Source organism: Salvelinus sp. IW2-2015, linkage group LG27 (genome assembly GCF_002910315.2).
Source record: "Salvelinus sp. IW2-2015 linkage group LG27, ASM291031v2, whole genome shotgun sequence".
NCBI lineage: Eukaryota > Metazoa > Chordata > Actinopteri > Salmoniformes > Salmonidae > Salvelinus > Salvelinus sp. IW2-2015.
The window spans coordinates 36,626,023-36,646,410 of NC_036867.1; positions in this window are offsets into that span (position 1 = coordinate 36,626,023).

The following is a 20,388-nucleotide window of genomic DNA, read 5'->3' on the forward strand; positions in this document are numbered from 1 at the left end:
CTGCCGTAGCAAACTGGCTCAAATTAAGATCCTACATCTGTATTAATGCACTCTACATACACAAAGGTAACTCATGTTGATTGTCTTGCACATTCATCGTCTTCAATATGTCTTTGTAACAGAAAGTCTTGCTTAGTACCTGGGAAACATAGAATCTATGAGACCCTTATCCCCTGTTGACTCGAGCTGCATTGTAATGAGAGCTAAATGAGATGGAGTCACTTTTTCCAGCAGCAGCAGCAGGAGAGAGAGAGGTGGCTGAGAAATGTCCAGATACCATCTGGGTTTGTGTTTAAAGAACGGTCTGGTCTGGGCAGAGTGCCAAGCCAAACAAGCTAACTATGGCCTAAAGCCTAAGATAAGTTTAATAGCTCTTCGCTTGTAACCTAGTCATCCCCCTCCAAAACTTCAAGATGAAGCTTTCCCTCACTAAAATGTTGAACTCTCAACTGTCTATGTTGCAATCTGTCTCTTCAGTCTGGTTTCTGGGAAGTCATTCGTTAAACTATTCCATCCGGATGTCAAGAGAACATGACGTAAGATTGAACGGGGGAAGCAGTGTAACGTTCTTTTGGTCAAGCGTTGTTAGAAGTTAAATCAAATGGCCGTTTGTTTAAAGATGTATAGTCAATAAAAAGAAATGTCAATACACTGTTTAACAATTATAAATAACAACTATAAACAAACACAACTAAATAATATAAAAGGAAATGTTTGATAATGTCACATAATATCCAAAGCATCGAGTGCCATGTGCATCTCTGTTGTAGCTGTTGAACTACTCGAACACCCCATTAAGCATTATGTAAACATATGCTACTATTCACTAGATAGAGTGTCCCTTCTCACCTGCCGTATCGGCGACGTGTGAAAACCAAGCTCTGAAGTAAACCTCAGTAACTGGAGTATGTGAGACAGAGACCTGATACTGAATGACTATGTGTGACTAGAAAGCCATGAATGGCTCATACCTACCCACATGTCTAGTACTGCATGCAACAATTCTCCGTCTGCTGGGAAAAGCCCATCTAATCTAATGAAGGCTTAGAAATAATAGCTTTTATTTGGATACAAAATAAACAACTTCTCTGTCGCGAAATACACCCCCACCCTTCTTTTTGCATTCCGTGATAAATGATATTCCTACTTGTCATGACATGGCTGGTATGTAGATGTTGAGTTATGTCTTTGTATTTGAAGGGTTTTCCATGGGAATGAAGAGGACTTTAGGACGGGAGAGTGAGGCCCCATTTTTTAAAACTTCTGATCCACTTTGAGTGGGAGAGGGCAGTGTGTGTGCGTACGTACGTGCATGTGTTTGTGTGAGCGTTGTAACTCCTGAAAGATGAGTGTGCCAGGCGGATACAGGATCCATCTGAAAGTGACACACATACCTTTGGCCTCCACTAAATAATGTATGTGCCACAGGTTCAAATGAAGCTGCATACTGTATCCCCACAGTACTGTCAGATGAATCTGTCATTGGCCTCGCACTCATTAAGTTGATCTGATCTCTAGCTCAATCTTTATCCCTCTCTCTATCCCGTTGTATCCCTCTCTTTATTCCCTGAGCTGAACGACGTTTTGCGATTTGACTATTTTCTAATAATGTGGCCCGAATCAACTACTTCTATTGGAAGTAATTTGCTATGCTATAAATAGCCTAATGTTTGAAAATATTTTCAAATAATTATTTCAAATACTATTTTCAAATGCATGGGAGTGTGTTTGAGTATTTTCCAATACTTTCTAAGTGTATTTTAAAAGACATTCCAACGTTCAACTATTCAACTACTACCTGAGACTGTTGCCAAGGTACTCTTTGAAATCCTATTGCTTAAAAAAGTCCTTTTGACATACCTGAGAGGACCACAGAGTTGCCMCGGCGGATTTCACAATCTATGCATAAGTAATTCCATTCATTTCACATGGTTGACGATTCAGTGCTTAAACTCATTCAGAGAACCCAGCAAAACCTTACAGRACAGTTAGCATATGCTCACACAGCACGAAGTCCCCACACTGAAAGGCCCTTGTCTTGACACAAAAAAACATTCAACACAAAGCAAAGATACCATTAATGTTACAGGGGTACAAAGGAAAATAGTAGAACAGTTGTGATCCAATGGTGTAAGTAGAGGGAAACATTTGTTTAAACCGTCAAACAAATCGTTAGCCGTGCCCAGTGCAGTTACACCCTCCCAAGGAAAGGAAGGGCAATAAGTGTTAAAGAAATGAACAATAAAACAACCATCACACTGGTGGCTTGGGGTGGGAGGTTAATTGTGACAGAGCTTCCATGATTTGTTCAGGAATAATAGGATTGGAGCCAGACAAGGATAGGGCTGGGGTTGGGCGGTGTGAGGGTGGAGACGTTGTCAACCCTGGGTCTCAACTGTTTCCTGTCAGCCTGGCCTGGGTGGTACTGACAGAGGGAGGGAGAAAGGGGTCTGTTCAGTCTAAACTGGGTTCTGGAGTTCCTTGCTTCAGGATTAAGCTGAAAGGTAGGCTATAATACTTCTATTAGTGTAATATTACATTTATAAAGTAGGCCTTATGTCGGTCTGTCTCTGTCTGTCTGTCTGTCTGTCTGTCTGTCTGTCTGTCTGTCTGTCTGTCTGTCTGTCTGTCTGTCTGTCTGTGTCTCTTTCTGTCACTCTTCTCTCTCTGTATGTGCTCCCTTTGTCTCCTTGTTCTCTCTCTCTTATTCTCTCTCTGTGTGTTCTCTCTGTGTGTCTCTCTCTTCTCTCTCTCTATTCTCTCTCTCTGTGTGTCTCTCTCTGTCATCTCTCTCTCTCTCTTGTGTGTCTCCCGCTGTCTCTCTCTCTAAAGTGAATATTTATTTCTCATAGCTATGTAGCTGACGTTACTGTGAGCTGCGTCCAAGACCAAAAACGGTGTGTCACTGGGAAAACCCTTTACCTTCTCTCCTCTCCCTCTCTCCTCCTCTGAAGGCCAGCCTCTCTGTGCCGTCTATCAGCCTGGTGTGTCTAGAGCAGCCACAGGGTCCGAACAGAGCAGCGAAAGGCACCGGCGCCCCATCTACTCCTCTTTCTCTCTTTCTCTCACTCACAATACTCCCTCTTTTTCTCTCTCTTCCTCTCTCCCCCCTTTACCTCCCAGTCATACAATAGACTTCCCCTGTACACTCCTGCCCAGAYGAAAGAACGGGGGGAAACGGTTTCCACAACAATGGAAATTCAATCAGGAAATGGAGAGGAGTTGGAGGTGGTGAGTGYCGAGTCATTAGCGACCTCGGGGTCCGTTTCCTCSTCGCCGTATCTCTCTGGCCCTCAAGCAGACGGTACGGATGACCAAGTACTCCGGGAAGACCTCCAGGCTGCCAAGACCATTGAGAGATTTGACATCCCTCTGAGTAGCTTGAAGAGGATGTTTGAGAAGCCCCCAGGAGCAACAAACACCGTAAGTACACTTCTTTGTTTATTATGCAGTACAGCTTTATGTGAATTGAATGTTTTAGCCAAACAGTGTCCTAACTTACTGTGGCCCAAAGCGCTCTGTCCATGGACTGTTTAGGAGGGAACCAACTGATGTGCTACATTTACAGTGAGAAACTGAATCAAACTTTTGTGAAAAGTTCAAAAAAGTAAGTTGAGTGAAGTAGGTTCATTGCAGATTTTGTCACAGTTGTAATGTATCTGTCTCTAGTGTCTGAACGACAGTGAGCAGAGTCTCCGTGTAGATAGAGGGAGGTCCGGTGACCAATGGCATCACACTTTTTAAAAAGTGCTGCTCATTTTTGTGTTCTTGTTGTGTCTCTCGCTTAATTCCATAAATAAAGTCTATTCTAGTTTCAGGGTGGCTATGTGGGATCCTGTGAAAGACGTCCGTGTGATCACTGACAAATAGAAAACCCCTGGTGCAGCACCTGGTTTCACTATTTTGCCCCCTCTTTTTATTTCATCTGGTTTTTACACAGTTAGAACATGCTCTGTTTAGGAAGATTGATGGTTTAAATGTCAAGATGAACAAGATGACCAGGGATAGAAGTATGTTACAAAGAGCAGTGGACACCACTGTCTAGGGATTAGGCGTATTGTTACAAAGAGCAGTGGACACCACTGTCTAGGGGTTAGGAGTATTGTTACAAAGAGCAGTGGACACCACTGTCTAGGGGTTAGGAGTATTGTTACAAAGAGCAGTGGATACCAGTTCACAGTCTAGGGTTTAGGAGTATTGTTACAAAGACATGAACAGGAATGATGATGCTCTGATACTTGGAGCGTCTTCTCTCTAGACAAATAGTGTTTTAAAAGGTATCTTTAAAAAATATACTGAAAAGCCAGATAAATATGATTCAGCCTTTGGCAAAGGGTTTACCCAAAGTTTTTTGACTCTGGTAAAAGTGCTTACGTCTAATTATTTCGCTGAAGTCGAGTGCGATTGTTTCACCGCCTCACCGCCTGGTTTTCCATCACATTACAGCTGGCTGCTCTCAGAGGAAAATCTAAGACACTTGGAAGCAAAGTGGGTCATTTTGGGGAAAGCATCCCACAGCCAKATGTCTACCGTTGAGTAACGAATGGTCCATCTGACCTAGTTATTCTCTTAGTTAGTTTTAACACCGTCGTGATGTCAACCATATTCTTCTCAAATCTGGCCATGAGGTGTTCGCAATGTCAAAGATCCACCACCGATTCTATTGGTTTAATCAAAACTATAATACAAATATTATCATAACATCCTTAGTGAATCTATAAGGTACCAGCAGATAGCATGAAGAGCACAGCAAAAGTGTAAGAAATGAGTGAACTCTCCCCATTAGCTGCATCGAGAGATCTGTATCGATCTCTAGTCCATCCTCTTGTCTGTGAAGTGTAGCCTAAGTACACAACTGATGTTTCTCAGCCCCGGCCATGTTATTACTGTCCTCTTGAGAGTTGTAAACGGAACGTAATCATGCTGTAAACAAAGGAACATGGCCATGTCTCAGTGTCAACCACCTGAAGGCAGCTTTAGTTATTTATAAACTAGATCAATACACTGACGGAGTTTATTGGTTTATTCGGATCCCCATTTAGCTTTTGACGAAGCAGCAGCTACTCTTCCTGGAGTCCACACGAAACACAAATACATGACGAGTAACCAAGCACTGATACACCGATAGACAAGAAGAGTCACACAAGTGTAGAATACAACGATATACAAGCAATACAACTAAAGAATCACGTGTGTGTAGATTGTGTGTGTTAGAATGTGTCTGTGCGTGCATGTGTGCGTCATTTCAGAGTCCTTATTTTGCCATGGGACGTTGTTTTATCCACAAGGTCATTTTTGCTGTTTGCTTGTGTAATTGGAGATGGAAGGGAGTTCCACGCGATCATGGCTCTGTATAATACTGTGTGTCGTCGTGAATTCGTTTTSGACTTGAGGGAATGTGAAGAGACCCCTGGTGGCATGTCTTGTGAGGTATGTATGGGTGTCTGTGCTGAATGTTCTTTGATTATGCGAGACAATCTGGAATTTCCATTACAGTAATACTTCTCATGAAAACAAGAAGAGAAGCAGTTCATCTCTCATCAACCKTCAACCAGGAAAGACTATCATGCATGTTGTTGATGTTAGTTCTGTATGTGCAGTTAAGGGCAAGGTGTGCTGATCTGTTTTGAGRCAGCTTCAACTTTGCTTGGTCTTTCTTTGCTGCACTTGACCATATTACKGGACAGTAATCAAGATGGGACAAGACCAGAGCCTGAACAACTTGTACAGTTGATTTTTGTGTCAAGAACGCATGACATATTTTCAGAACAGACATACCCCTCCCCATCTTCACAACACATTTTTCAWTATGACTTGACCATGATAATTGACCATCCAATGTGATACCTTGGAGTTTAGCTTCCTCAACTTGCTCAATGGTCACACACTTAATGCACAACTCCAGTTGAGTTTTTAACCAAATACAATGCTTTTAGTTTTATATGTATTTAAGACCAGTGTATTATCAATCACCCATTCTGCTACTGACTAACTTCTTACTTATCAATTCAGTGAGCTCACTGGCTTTGATTGCTTAGTTGTGGGACTCATAGTAGCTCTGACTAGTCCATAACTAGGTTCTAGATTTGTTCCTGACCATATGGCCTTAACTGGGTCCCAAAGCTGTTCATAATTAGCTCATGGTCAGGGAAAACTCTGAGCCCTACTCATAAGAAGCATACAGTAGTCCCAGCTCTGTGGGTTTTAGAGGTCTTGAGGCGGCAGCACAGCTGCAGTATGGTGTCTCTCTAGTCTGCCGACTGTGGGCTGAAACCTGTAGGTGGCACATGCTCTCGTCTGTGCAGTGCAGTGCCATGCACAGGCGACGGGGCTTATTCCACACTGTGCTATTTAAGGCCTATTCCTGGGGTTGTATGGTTAGGCTGTATTTTAAAAATAACCCTGTAATTGGTATGTTGGCTGTGGCTGACAGCGCGGGAGTGGAGGGCCTTTAGATACTYCCAGCCTGCCTCAGATCGGATGGGAGCGCAGGCAGAGTGGAGACGTGGATCTATAGAGAACTGGATCATGCCTGTCATAGTCAGAGTTCTGGACTGGGTCCTGTTGTCTGTCTTCTTATGTGGATCTGTGGGTTCTGGTGTTGCTTCAGATCACAAAGAGGAAGGTGAAGTCAGCTAAACTGATTAAAGGCCGAGAAGCTTAATTCTTAGTAGTTTAACCACAAGAGCAGAAATGTAAAAAACAAAATAGTTGTTGTTTTTCTGAGGGGGTTGTTGTTTTGTGAGGGTTTTTATCTTTACTGTTCTTTAATTAATAAGTGTAAGCAACCTCACTGACAAGATTACATTATGAGAGAGAGAGAGAGAGAGAGAGAGAGAGCTGTCTCTTATACACATCTAGATGTGTAGAGAGAGAGAGAGAGAGAGAGAGAGAGAGAGAGAGAGAGAGAGAGAGAGAGAGAGAGAGAGAGAGAGAGAGAGAGAGAGAGAGAGAGAGAGAGAGAGAGAGAGAGAGAGAGAGAGAGAGAGAGAGAGAGAGAGAGAGAGAGAGAGAGAGGAAATGAGGTGGGAAGGAAGAGGAGGTTGTGTTTGGGGAGAGGAGAGTGACTAAAGATGTGAAAGGAAATGTGAGAGGTTTCTCAGATGACTGTACTGTAGTTTGCAAGCGACCACAACACTGAACCACTGATGTGAAAGGTCCAAAAGATGCAATCTTTCACAGACATTCTTTGCCTCAGAATAACTGGCCATGTCTCAAATGCACAGTAAAAACTTAATCTGGTACTGAGTGAAATGTAGTATTTTCGGGAAAGTTAAGCCTTGTTAAGTATATTTAGACTAGTGTGGCGAGACAGAGTGGAACGGAGCCATAATAAACCAAAAACATCCTGATAAGAACAGAGTTTGGCTATTCCCRAATGGACCTTGTACTATAATACATTTAGGATACATTTGCTTCTAACACAGTTCAAAGATGAATTATTTGATTCCCTTGACATGAGCTGACTGACATTCATGATGAGACTGAGATGATGTAGGTTAGGCTAAGAGGCTAACTTTCATTTCCCATGTGTGTCATTTAGCAGAMGCTCTTACCCAGAGCGACTTACAGGAGCAATTCGGGTTAAGTGCCTTGCTCAAGGGCACATTGACAGATTTTTCCCTCAGTCAGCTCGAGAATTTGAACAGGCAACTTTTCGGTTACTGGCCCAATGCTCTTAACCGCATAGGCTACCTGCCGCCCCCAATCCCCATACAATGGTGGTTTATCTACTGTACCGTTGTGATATACTAACYCTGAACTGCTTGTATTTCTATAGGGATCCAATATGATGACTCTCAAGCCTTCTTCTATTTCCTCATTCAAGTCAAGGAAAGAGGGATAAAGCCTTACTTTTACTCTACGACACCCATTTGGAATACATCCTTCATTTTGCGTGACCAAAATGATGTAGAGAAACCGATCTTTCTGTCATTATCGTGAATCTTAATTTTGAGAACACGGATACTTGTCACTGTCTAATTCTTCCTTTGAATCATATATAACCTGACTTTTCTATTTGATTTGCCGTTTCCTTTCAATTTCCTCTGCAGAAGATTTAATTTTCGTTTTTAATTTTCGTTCTGTGTGCCCGTGGTGTTAAAGTGCTTTTTGTTCCTCCAAATCAGATTCATTCTGTCCCCTTTTGGGGCAAGGTGACCTGAGAAACAATAAAGCAGAATGTTAATATTTGATTAATACCCCTTTAGAACACTTAATTAAAGGAGACCTTGAATGAAGCACAATAATCTGACTGTTATTTTGTCTCTGTTTCACTCTGGTTTCTAATAACATTCTCAGCCACACAGTATTCGCAGGCAACGGGAAGGTCACCTTCTTCTCTCTGATTTAGTCGTCTAACAAAAGCCTGTGTCAGTTCAACACAGAGCCAGTGTTCACAGATCACAGAAAAAAAGGTTTGCAGCTCACTATAAAACATGACTCTGTGTCTAGCCTTATCTGTAGGGTTGCAATGCATATTTAATCAAATGTCAGCTTTGGTGGGATATTTTAATATTTATACAGTGGAATGCCTGGGATGTCACTGAGAGGTTAGACATAACAATGGAGGATGGATCATCGCCGGGTGGTCTTATAAGTAGTGCCAAAACTTCACTGATTCCACTGTAGAGGAGGACAGGCTATGTTTCCATTATCCACAGATGTGGAGTGATGCAATAGTTTATGTTCAGAGCGAAGAGCTCCTTTTTTGCTCGAGTGGACTAGCTGACTAGCCGACCCCCTTCTGCTTATGTTTACATGGTCTGTCTGACCCTGGTTGTGTAACACTCATGCGCACGCCCGCACACACACATGCACACACTCACATACACACGGGTTCCCTGTACTGGTTGACAGTGGAATCAGATGTCGTTACCAGACCCAACCAGAGGGGGGCAATCAAATGTCTGGGAGACACACCAATTAGTCCTGCTTCAGCTTAATCATCATGCTATCCTAATGAGATGACCTCAGGGATTTACGTGTGAATATATATATATATATATATATATACAGTACCAGTCAAAATTTTGACACACCTACTCATTCAAGGGTTTTTCTTTGTTTTTACTATTTTCTACATAGTAGAATAATTGTGAAGACATCAAAACTATTAAACAATACATATGGAATCATGTAGTAACCAAAAAAGTGTTAAACAAATCAAAATATATATATTTATATTTGAGATTCTTCAAAGTAGCCACCCTTTGCCTTGATGACAGCTTTGCACACTCTTGGCATTCTCTGAACCAGCTTCATGAGGTAGTCACCTGGAATGCACTTAAACTAACAGGTCTGCCTTGTTAAAAGTGAATTTGTGGAATTTCTTTCCTTCTTAATGCGTATGAGCCAATCAGTTGTGTTGTGACAAGGTAGGGATGGTATACAAAAGATAGCCCTATTTGGTAAAAGACAAAGTCCATATTATGGCAAGAACAGCTCAAATAAGTAAAGAGAAACGACAGTCCATCACTATTTTAAAACATGAAGGTCAGTCAATCCGGAACATTTAAGGAACTTTTAAAGTTGCTTCAAGTGCAGTCGCAAAAAACATCAAGCGCTATGATGAAACTGGCTCTCATGAGGACCGCCACAGGAAAGGACGACCCAGATTTACCTCGGCTGCAGAGGACAAGTTCATTAGAGTTACCAGCCTCAGAAATTGCAGCCCAAATAAATGCTTCACAGAGTTCAAGTAACTGACACATCTCAACATCAACTGTTCAGAGGAGACTGCGTGAATCAGGCCTTCATGGTCATATTGCTGCAAATATACCCCTACTAAAGGACACCAATAATAAGAAGAGACTTGCTTGGGTCAAGAAACATGAGCAATGAACYTTAGACCGGTGGAAATTGGTCCTTTGGRCTGATGAGTGCAAATTGGAGATTTTTGGTTCCAACCGTCGCGTCTTTGTGAGATGCGGAGGTGAACGGATGATCTCCAGCAGGGGCGGCAGGTAGCCTAGTGGTTAGCGCATTGGGCCAGTAACCGAAAGGTTGCTGGATTGAATCCCCGAGCTGACAAGGTAAAAATCTGTCGTTCTGCCCCTGAACAAGGCAGTTAACCCACTGTTTCCCAGTAGACAGTCATTGTAAATAAGAATTTGTTCTTAACTGACTGGTCTAGTTAAATAAAATACAAATCTCTGCATGTGGTTCCTACTGTGAAGCCTGGAGGAGGAGGTGTGATGGGGTGCTTCTCTGGTGACACTGTCAGTGATTTATTTAGAATTCAAGGCACACTTAACCAGCATGGCTACCACAACATTCTGCAGCAACACGCCATCCCATCTGGTTTGCGCTTAGTGGGACTATCATTTGTTTTTCAACAGGACAATGAGCCAGCACACCTCCAGGCTGTGTAAGGGCGATTTGTGTTATTGACTGTACACTTGTTTATTCCATGTGTAACTCTGTGTTGTTGTTTGTGTCGCACTGCTTTACTTTATCTTGGCCAGGTCGCAGTTGTAAATGAGAACTTGTTCTCAACTAGCCTACCTGGTTAAATAAAGGTTAAATGAAAATGTCAATAAAATAAAAAGGGCTATTTGACCAAGAAGGAGAGTGATGGAGTGCTGTGTCAGATGACCTGGCCTCCACAATCAGCCGACCTCAACCCAATTGAGATGGTTTGGGAAGAGTTGGACCGCAGAGTGAAGGAAAAGCAGCCAACAAGTGCTCAGCACGTGTGGGAACTCCTTCAAGACTGTTGGAAAAGCATTCCAGGTGAAGCTGGTTGAGAGAATGCCAAGAGTGTGTAAAAGCTGCCATCACTGCAAAGGGTCGCTACTATTTTGGTTACTACATGATTCCAGATGTGTTATTTCATAGTTTTGGTGTCTTCACTATTATTCTACAATGTAGAAAATAGTACAAATATATACAAACCCTTGAATGTCCAAACTTTTGACTGGTACTGTATATATCTATTCACAAGTCATATACACATTTAATGTGAATATAGAGACATCTCCATATTGCCTCTTCTTAATAATTAGTGCTGTTTTAATGTGTTGTTTTAATTCACATCATAGAGGAGCAATATCAACGTTTCCATTGTCATCTGATATTTAGATTTGAATTAAACATGACATTTGTTATAGATGAGAAACAATAGCGCTAACCACTAAAGTGTTTATAAATGTCATAGCTGTTTAATCAAATCAAAGTTTATTGGTCACGTACTGTACATAGTTCAGCAGATGTTATAGCGGGTTCAGCGAAAGGCTTGTGTTGCTAGCGCCTAACAGTGCAGCCAAAATGTCAAATAATAATCAAAAAAACAGAAATCACGAATGTCAGAACGAAACCAGTTAACAACCCAGATAACACTGTAATCCAAATGCAATCGGAAGCCATCCTTAAAAGTTGCATACCTCAACAGGTAGGTCTATAATGAAGAAATAGAACCAAAGTCATACAGCATGTATCACTCCACAGAGATAGGATCCATGTCACCACAGCATGGCACAGAGATAGGATCCATGTCACCACAGCATGGCACAGAGATAGAATCTATGTCACCACAGCATGTCACAGAGATAGAATCTATGTCACCACACCATGTCACAGAGATAGAATCTATGTCACCACACCATGTCACAGAGATAGAATCTATGTCACCACACCATGGCACGTTCTGTGTCATTGTCCTGTTATTTCACCAGGGAGTTCATCTCGGGTAGTTTGTTTTTGGAGGTCCTAGGGGGTTTCTGAGATAGATAGCCCACTCCCCATCCTCACTTCACCACTTCAAGGGACACCCAGTCTCTAAATATACAGCCCACTGTGACATATGAAGCTTGATGTCATGGGTGGCTTTAAATGTGACATATCCTGAAGGCCAGCTGGACACTTAAATGGGAGGCGTCTGCACACATTCAGAGGGTGGCACGTGCGGTTGGGAATGTACATGGGAGCTTGGGTTGATTTTCACAGCTTGAGTAGCTACCGTACCTCTGTACTGTTGGATGTACAAAAGCATTTATTTTCTTTCACCTTTATTTAACTAGGCAAGTTAGTTAAGAACAAATTCTTATATACAATGACGGCCTATCCCGGCCAAACCCGGACGACACTGGGCCAATTGTGCGCCGCCCAAGTGACTCCCAATCATGGTGATACAGTCTGGAATCGAACTAGGGTCTGTAGTAACGCCTCTAGCACTGAGATGCAGTGCCTTAGACCGCTGCGCCACTCGGGACCATGATTGTCCTTCCATTTTTATGGAGGCTTTGAACATGATGTAATGTGTCCCATATGCAGAATTTTCAGCTAGGTAACTTGACACTTGACACAACATCATGTGTATGCTTGCGTGTTATATTTAGGGGTTAGTCAATTGTGTTTACTGTCATTTCATTGGGTGCCCTGGTTGACAGGAAGTGGTATTTGGCAAACAGGTTTGAGAGCCTCTTTTAAAGCTCCAAATGGTTAATGTTATGTTGACATTGAGGCTACAGTTTACTAACACCCATACCAAAACCCCTTCATTCTGACCCATTCTTCCAGCCCTCTCTTGTCCAGCCCAGCCCGACCCAAAGTGGCTCAATGGCTCACTTGTAAAATTCCATTAGCTCTATGAGACACTTCCACCTCATCTCAGTTTCACTGATTCAAATCATTTAATGGAGTCACGGCTGTATGAGTCCAACCACACGGCCAGATGACAAAGGAGTTGGTCTCTGAACGCTAGACATTCCAATTATTACCAGCACTTATCRGTTGTACAGTTAAACCAATGGCCAGGTCACGTCGTCACCTGGCTTTTCATTTCCATTGACTTGACCTAKAACAGGTTCTATTCTAGATACTCTACAGGTAGGGAATTTGATTGGGAGTTTCCCTTTCTAAAGCATTCATCTTGTACATATCTGTTATGTGCATATAATGAGCATTCCTTTCCTATTGTTRACCAGTCATCTTCCTTATCGTCATAACCCATCTTCACCACCAGCATGATTCTGTGTTTCAGGGCCCTTTTCTTTTTTCCCAACGCTATTATGATGACACCCAGAACGGCACCGGAGCGTGCATGCCAACGGATTACTACCCGACCCACAGGGCTTACAGTTTAATCATTTATGTAGATATTGCTCTGAGACAAAGACAGCACTGTAATTCATAACGTCCCCTCACACAGACCTGGCTGCTACTGTGATGGTTGCCATGGTGAAATAGATTAAATGTTCGTTTTTTTCAAACCTGTTAAAGCTTTATTTATAACTGGATGACGAACGGTATTCGGAGTGACGGCTTAATCATTAACAGCAACACTGTTGGTCAAACTGAGCACACACTCGCAGCTAGTTTATTTTGCTTCCACCTGTCTATATCCATCWAAACGAAGATAGACTAGGCCTATATCCCCAGAACATTGTATCAGCATTGATGAACAAGGGCCCCCTGATTATGTCCAAAGTCACTGTCTGGAAATGGAGAAGGTTCTGGATATACCGGTTTAGATCCGTCACTCGTACGTATAAATAGCGTCGGATGGAGTTGGTGTTTGGCAGCYCTCAGCAAACATTAGGAGGCAGAGGAGCCTGATACAAGGGAGTGAAACATGATTTGCATTCATTACGCATAGGCCCAGGGGGATGAGACAGAGAGAATGGCCTAGTCAGAGAGAGAGAGAGAGAACGAGAGAGAATGAGAGAGAGAGAGAGACATATTGGAAAGAATTAACAAAAAAACAGAGCAAACTAGAKTGCTATTTGGCCCTTAACAGTGAGTACACAGTGGCAGAATGCCTGACCACTGTAACTGACCCAAACTTGAGGAAAGCTTTGACTATGTACAGACTCAGTGAGCATAGCCTTGCTATTGAGAAAGGCCGCCGTAGGCAGACCTGGCTCTCAAGAGAAGACAGGCTATGTGCACACTGCCCACAAAATGAGGTGGAAACTGAGCTGCACTTCCTAAACTTCTGCCCAATGTATGATATTAGAGACACATATTTCCCTCAGATTACACAGATACACAAAGAATTAGAAAACAAACCCAATTTTGTTAAACTCCCATATCTATTGGGTGAAATACCAGTGTGCCGTCACAGCAGCAAGATGTGTGACCTGTTGCCATAATAAAAGTGCAACCAGTGAAGAAGAACAAACACCATTGTAAATACAACTCATATTTATGTTTATTTATTTTCCCTTTTGTACTTGAACTATTTGCACATAATATGACATTTGTAATGTCTTTATTCTTTTGGAACTTTTGTGAGTGTAATGTTAACTGTTCATTTTTATTGTTTATTTCACTTTTGTTTATTATCTAGATCCCTTGCTTTGGCAATGTTAACATATGTTTCCCATGTTTCCCAATTGGAATATGAGAGAGAAGAGAGTGAGCAAGTGAGAGAATTAGCGAGAGAGAGAGAGTGCGCAAGAGAGAGAGCAAGAGTGAGCGAGAGTGAGAGAGCAAGAGCGAGTGGTGTGAGAGAGAGAGTGAGAGAGAGAGGAGAGAAGAGAGAGAGAGAGAGAGAGGAGAGAAAGAGAGAGAGAAGAGAGAGAGAGAGAGAGGAGAGAGAGAGAGAGAGGGAGAGAGAGAGAGAGAGAGACAGAGAGACAGAGAAGACAGAGAGACAGAGAGTGATGTTGGTTCTTGGGGACTTAACAAGCAGGCCACTGTACTTCATAAACAAGTTCCCATCTATGGTGAAGCATGATGAGCACATTTCAGAACCACACTCTATTTTTCATGTTGACTCTCTGTAGTTTCCGACTCTCTGTCTCTCTCAGAAATGTTCAGTGGAAAAAATGATTATGCATGTTATATCAACATTGACCATTTTTTCAGAGTACTTCCTACACCCTCCATAAATCCAGTGCAAAGTAGCCTACACTCAGAGGAGTGTTACATCATCACTAACCCACCACTGTAGCTGGGGCTTTTCTGGGTTTGATGTGCTGTGTTGTGATGAGTGTTAGAGTGAGAGGTGTTACCAACAATAAAGCCTGGTACCTAGAATAGTGCTCTCCACCCATACAACATATGACACTTCTGCAGCCTGTCTGTCTGGCCGTCTGGCCATCTGGCACASAGTACTGTTTAYCTCCMCTGTGTGTGTCAGCTGGCCCAGCGAGACAGAGGCTCCTAATCATCTCAAACCTGCTTGGAGACGCCACAGCCAAGCCGGGCCCACTCCGTCACAACACGCCCTCTCTACTCAGCCTCTCTCTTTCTCTCCACGATGTGCCTGTCTGTATGTCTCCTCTCTCACTCTCTGTATCCCTCTCTCTACCTCTCTCTCAGTTCAATTCAAATGGCTTTATTGGCATGGGAAACACATGTTAAATAGACAATGAACAAAAGTTGAATACAATCAGAAATTAACAGTAAACATTACACTCCCAAAAGTTTCAAAAGAATAGAGACATCTCAAATATCATATTTTGGCTACGTACAGTGTTATAACGATGTGCAAATAGTTAAAGTACAAAATGGAAAATAAATGAACAAACACCATTGTAAATACAACCCATATTTATGTTTTTCACTGGTCGCCATTTTCTTGTGGCAACAGGTCACAAATCTTGCTGCTGTGACGGCACAGTCGTATTTCACCCAATAGATATGGGAGTTAATCAAAATTGGATTTCTTTTCAAATTCTTTGTGGATCTGTGTAATCTGAGAGAAAAGTGTGTCTCACACATTTGGCAGGAGGTTAGGAAATGCAGCTCAGTTTCCATCACATTTTGGGGCAGTCTGCACATAGCCCATATTCTCTTGAGAGCCAGCTCTGCCTATGGGAGTTCATGTCTCAATAGCATGGGTATGCTCACTGAGTCTGTACATATTCAAAATAGCATTCCAGTTTGCTCTCTTTTTTTGTTGTTAATTCTTTCAAATGTGTCAAGTAATTATGTTTTTGTTTTCTCGTGATTTGGTAGGGTCAAATTGTGTTGCTGTTGATGTCCTGGGGCTCTGTTTATGTTTGTGAACGGAGCCCCAGGACCAGCTTGCTTAGGGAACTCTTCTCTAGGTTAATCTTTCTGTAGGTGATGTCTTTGTTATGGAAGGTTGCAGAATTTAACGTCTCTTTTCTGGATTATGATCATTAGCTATTATTGGTCTAATTCTGCTGTGCAAGCATTATTTTATGTTTTACGTTGTACACAGATTATAATTGTATAGAATTCTGCATGCAGAGTCTTAATTTGGTGTTTGTCCCATTTTGATAACCTCACAACCATAAATGGCAATGGGTTCTATAACTGATTCAAGTATTTTTAGCCAGATCCTAATTGGGATGCCGAATTTTGTGTTCCTTTTGATGGCATAGAAGGACCTTTTTGCCTCTCAGATCGTTCACAGCTTTCTGGAAGTTACCTGTGGTGCCGAGGTATGTATCATTTTTTGTGTGCTCTAGGGCAACAGCATCTAATTGAAATGTGTATTTATGGTCCTGGCAACTGGACAATTTTTGGAACACCATTATTTTGGTCTTACTGAGGTTTACTGTCAGGGCCCAGGTCTGAGAGAATCTGTGRAGAGGATATAGGTGCTGCTGTAGGCCCTCCTTGGWTGGGGACAGAAGCACTAGATCATCAGCAAACAGTAGACATTTGACTTCAGATTCTAGTAGGGTGAGGAGGGGTGCTCCAGTCTGTTCTAGTGCCCTTGCCAATTCGTTGATATATATGTAAATATATATATATATAAATATATATATGTGTGTGTGTGTGTGTTGAAGACGGAGGGGCTCAAGTTGCATCCCTGTCTCACCTCACGGCCCTTTGGAAAGAAATGTGTGTTTTTTCACATTTGTTGTTTGTGTACACGGATTTTATAATGTTTTCCCCCCAACACTGTTTTCTTATTATATAGCAGATTTTTTGTAATTGTATAGCAGACCATCATGCCAAATTGAGTCAAAAGATTTTGGGAAATAAACAAAGCATGAGATGACTTTGTCTTTGTTTTGGTTTGTTTGTTTGTCAATCAGGGTGTGCAGGGTGAATACATGTTCTGTCGTACGGTGAATTAGTAAAAAGCCCATTTGATATTTGCTCAGTACATTGTTTTCACTGAGGAAATGTACGAGTCTGCTATGAATGATAATGCATAGGATTTTCCCAACGTTGCTGTTGACGCATATCCCATGGTAGTTATTGGGGTTGAATTTGTCTCCACTTTTGTGGATTGAGGCGATCAGTCCTTGGTTCCAAATATTGTGTAAGATGCCAGAGGTGAGGATGTTAACAAGTTGAAGTATAGTCAATTGGAATTTGTGGTCTGTATTTTTTATCACTTAATTTAGGATAACATCAACACCTCAGGCTTTTTTGGGTTGGAGGATTTGTATTTTGTCCTGTAGTTCATTCAATGTAATTGGAGAATCCAGTGGGTTCTGGTAGTCTTTAATAGCTGATTCAAAGAATTGATCATGTATATGTCTTTGCTGTTTGTTCTTTGTTATGGGGTCAAAAAGATTGGATAAGTGGTTTATCCATACATCTCCGTTTGCATAGATAACTATTTGTGATGTTGTTTGTTTAGTGTGTTCCAATTTTACCAGAAGTGGTTAGATTCTATGGATTCTTCAATTATATTGAGCTGAATTCTGATGTGCTGTTCCTTCTTTTTACATAGTGTATTTCTGTATTGTTTTGGTGATTCACCATAGTGAAAGCGTAGGCTCTGGTTTTCTGGATCTCTATGTTTTTGGTTGGACAGGTTTCCCAATTTCTTTCTTAGATTTTTGCATCAAACCATTTGTCATTGTTGTTAATTGTCTGCTTGAAATGTTTAGATTTGATAGGGAAGCTGAAATGTCAAATAGACTATTTAGGCTTTCTACTGCCAGCTATCTTCACTATCTCTTACAGTTGAATGCATTCAGTTGTACAACTGGCTAGGTATCCCCCTTTATCTCTTGCTCTCCCCGCTCTCATCTCTATCTTTCTATCCTCGCTGCAACTATTTTGTGACTGTGTTGGCTTGAGAGTGAAATATAAGTGGGTGGATCTCAGTGGCCTGTGTTTCCTAATAATGGTGAGAGTCAACAGAGAATTGTACTGTACAATATTTTTCACGGGCAAACTTTTTGGATCGTGAGGAGAGCTTATGGCATTGGATGCAAACAAACAAACAACCGATGGAAAGAGGAGCTATTGCCAAGGTTTGGATGAGACACTCTGGAGTCTGTTAAGTGCCTCTGGGTGACCTTCAAAGACAGGAAGTATCTGCTGCTTCAGTAAAAGCTTCCAAACCAGAAACTAAAGCTTTGTTATTTCACTAAGAGGAGGAGAAGGTGAAATCAAACTTGTTCAGGTACAGTGCGTGCTCAGGTGAAGCAAGTTTTGTGACGCTGTAACTCAAAACATTGGATCGATTAACAAAGTATTGTATTGATTTGAGGCGAGTGAAGAAAAATGAGATGTTCTCCACCAGCAGCAAGGCAGATGCCTCCTACAGCCTAATGGTATGTCTCTGTCTTGACTATCAACTGTGGATCCCGATGAGTCATCTTCATGTCACTTCATGTTGTGCCAGGAAAGCAATAAGGCAGCTTTCACAACATTAGACCTCCTTGCCAGGAGCAATCAGGCTTGGTGGTGTGTATATGTGCGTCTGTGTGTGCATCATTTGAAACAAAGCATCCCTCCAAGTGGTGTGTCAGTCACATATGAGCTGCCACTTCCCTCAGCAACCCCTTCTAGTCCGTCATCTCAGCCAGAACTCCTTTTTCTATACAGACACAGAGCGCGCGAGAGAGAGAGATCACCTATAGTTGCTGTATGATGTACTTTATTAGATTTTAATAGGCATGGTTGTGCATGAGTGCACCCTCGGGTGACAGAAAACAACAGGTCGCGATGTCACTTCCTAATCTGCAGCTCCATATAATAAACTGATGTCATCGCCATGGTTTCCCCTGACACGTGTCAGACCGGCCACAGCGTTTTACTGTGCACGCTGTCACATCAGCATTAATGTCATGGACGGGTGGCATTGATTTCATTAGTGAGACACCCTTAAAAGGGTTATTTATTTTTCCTGAGGATTGTCTCTGAGGCTGGTAAATTTCCTGAAGCACGTACCTTATTAATGATGTCAGTCTGTCAAGGGGACGGTAAGGATGACGGAGAAGCTGTGGCAGGGCCAACGGGAACATATGGAGGATAAGATCTGGCTAACTTGGATCCCTGGGAAATGGCCTGCCTGTGTCTTCTCTGACCCCATTCCTCTACAGAAATGGGAATGCTGTGGCATGATAGTGGAGAAAAGCAGAAAATATTTGATCTATTTTAATGGGAAGGGGTGAGGAAATACATGAGGATATTGCTGAATGACCATATACTGTACGTGTACACGTATACACAGTAGAGATATGACATGTTTTGTATAGAAATGTGTCATATAATTGCTGCCTATATTATGTGATGTAAATGCTAACTCCACTGATAAAGATGTTCTACATCCTGCCCTGTTTGTTGACATCTGACCTCAGAGCTGAATAGCCACAGAGGGGGTCGAGCCCAGTCTGCCCGGTAACATGACTGCGGGCCCTATCCAATGAAATCAATTAGAATACACCACTTGCTTGCTGTGATACAATGTGCAACTGGATTCTTTTAAACAGTGAAATAAACTCACTGTGCCAACATGTTTGCAGTGGAGCATTATTATTTACAGGAGATTTAACGCCAAAATCCCCTTGTGGATTAGATTGAATGGAACCCTCGTCTCGAGATTAGCACACAGTCCTCTCTATACCGTCAATCCCCACTTCACAGACACACATGCTGTTCAAACATCAGTTCTGTTGCCGCTAACGACGCTCACAAACATCTCCGCAGCAACACACAGCGCTGCCGTAGACTTACTTATTACTATTATTAAATAACGGGAGACGTCAACAGAAATGGTATCACGATCCAGTGGGATGCTGGGAGCTCGTTCCTGAGGGGAGGAGTGGTTGGAGCTTTGCAGTGTCAGAACGGAGCGTTCAGCTCCATGGTGTTTACTACTGTACTGCTGTTGACAAAGCTTGAAGTGTGAGGGCCTAAATCCCACATTCAGTCAATCGAAGAACCCAGACCTCAGGTTAACTCTGTTCACGCTGTTTTGGGACCTGTAACCTCGACACACCTCACAAGCTGTTCCTCTCATGGACATGCCCTTCAAATACATTGTGTCTTTGTGTGTGTGTGTGTGTCCTAGAATTGTCTGAGGTGCGTTTCTCTGATTGTGGCAGTGTGTTTTGGAGCATTTTCTGTTGTGTCCTTGTGTTGTTGTTTCCTTGCTGTCACTCTTCCCCAGGTCCCGCTGGGAATCTGTAGATTAAATACCACAGGGAACACATTTGATTTGCAAATAGTTCTTGGAAAACAACACATAGGTGTGTTTGTTCGAGACAGTACTGATTT